The following is a 2,282-nucleotide window of genomic DNA, read 5'->3' as shown; positions in this document are numbered from 1 at the left end:
TTTTTTTTTTTTTAATTCTGCTCCCTTGCTCCTGTGTCTCTCACTGTATTTCTCTTTCTCTCCCTGCAGTGGACATGTGCTATTTTTATCTGCTCAGTGTCTAGTCCTGAATCTGAGTACAGCTCTGAGTTTGCTTTTGAGGGATCAGTCAGTCCCTGTCACTCACTGCCCTACCAGGTCCTAGCCGATAGGAGAGCGCTTGGTACAAGCCACGTGCTTGCTTCTTGGAGTTCGACTTGATTAGAACATAAAGATTACAATGAGAGGTCAGCAGGAGGCATGGAGATTAAGATGCTGGATCCCATATGGCCGACTTCTTGGTTCAAGTCCCGAACCTGACGGCTTGAAAATCTCTCCAGGTGCATGTGCTCAAAATCCTGAGAGAAGACTGGCCATCCCCCCCTGATTTCTCTCTCTCTCTTTCTATGGCAAATGCATGTGCCCTATAGGGAAAACAAAAACAAAACAAAAAAAATCCTATATTAACTTCTACTCCCCAGACACCTGGAGGATCTTGGCTCGCATAAGCTTTGAAATCTGGGCTTCAGTCATTCCTTTTATTCTGTAAATGACTATTTTGTGCTTAAGTTATACAGGGTAGAATATCTGTTCCTTGTAGCTAAAAATAACAGGTGTCAGGACCAGCAGTTGGTGTAATGGCTATGTCACTGGACTCCCATGTAGTCGACCCTAGTTTGAGTCCCACACCTGGTGGCTTTAACTCACTCTGGGCACATGTGTGTGTGTGTGCCCAAAATCCAAAGAGGAGAATGAAGGGGAAGGGCGTGGTCATCCTCTTGGGCGGTGATTTCTCACTTTCTATTTCTCTCTCTCTCTCTGGTAAGCACATGTGCTCTACAGCAAAAATCTCTTAAAAAAAACAAAAACAAAAACAAAAACAAAACCTATAGATCTATTACTTTTCTTCTCCATGTTTTAGTTGTGCTGGGCCAAAGTGGTCCCAAATCCAGGTTCATTTATCTTCTCTGAATCTTAGCTTAGTGACTTTATATAATTACTGAAGATTCACTTATCTCAGATAGTTATAAGAAGAAAGGTAAAGGGACTAGCAGTTGGCATAATGGCTATGTCATTGGACTCCCATGTAGTAGAATGCAGTTTGAGTCCTGGACCTGGTGGCTTAAACTCAGGCCGGGCGCGTGTGCGTGCATGCCCAGGGTCCTGAGAGGGGAATGGAGAAGGGATTGCAGCGTGGCCATCCCCCCTGGGGGGATTTTTCGCTTTCTGTCTCTCTGTCTCTCTGGTGAGCACATGTGCCCTATAGCAAAAACTCTCAAAAAAAAAAAAAAAGAAAAAGAAAAAGAAAAAGAAAGAAAAGTAAACATACAGAAAGAAATTTGGAGGAAAGAAATAATACAGAAAAACAGAAATTAATGAATTAAAAAACAAATATGTAAAACGGAAAATATCAAAAGAGCCAAAACATTTAGTCCTTTGAAAACATTAATAAAATTGACCCACCTCTAGAAAAATAAAAAAGAGAAAAACACAAATAACCCATATAATCAGGTTCTACAGATATTTGAACGACAAGAAAAGAATATTGTAAATAATATGCCAATATATTTGAAAATTTTTCAGTGCCATAGAAATACCCCGGAAAAATACAATTTACTGAAAGTGACACAAGGAGAAATTTGAGGGAACTAGCAGTTAGCGTAATTGCTATGTCACTGGACTCCCACGTAGTCAACCGCGGTTCGCGTCCTGGACCCGGTGGCTTAAAACTCATGCCAGGCGTGTGTGTGTGCGTGTGTGCCCAAGATCGCAGGAGGAGAATGGAGGAGAAGGGATTGCGGCATGGGTGATTTCTCTCACTTTCTGTCTCTATGTCTCTCTATGTCTCTCTCTGTCTGTCTGGCGAGCGCACACACCCTATAGCGAAAACCTCTCAAAAATAAAAATTAAAAAAAAAAAACAAACAAGGAGAAATTTGAAATGCCTGCATAATCCTGTAAGTATTAAAAACATTAAATCCATACTTTAAAAAAATGCACGCCCATAAAAAAAAACTATAGGCTCAATGGCAACACTGTCACATTCCATCAAAATTTAAGAAAGAAATAATGCCAATCTTAAATAATCTGTTTCAGAGAATAGAAAACAATAGAACATGCCTCAATTCATTTTATGATGCTAGTATAACTTGATACCCAAACCTGACAGGACCAGAACAAGAGACAAAAGCATGTTCATTTTCGTCATGATTACACATAAGACATTTTGGCAAACATAATGCAGACATATGAAGGCAAATATAC

Source organism: Tupaia chinensis, unplaced genomic scaffold (genome assembly GCF_000334495.1).
Source record: "Tupaia chinensis unplaced genomic scaffold, TupChi_1.0 Scaffold000451_2, whole genome shotgun sequence".
Taxonomy (NCBI): Eukaryota; Metazoa; Chordata; class Mammalia; order Scandentia; family Tupaiidae; genus Tupaia; species Tupaia belangeri.
The sequence above is the reverse complement of the archived record's forward strand: the minus strand, read 5'-3'. Positions refer to the sequence as shown.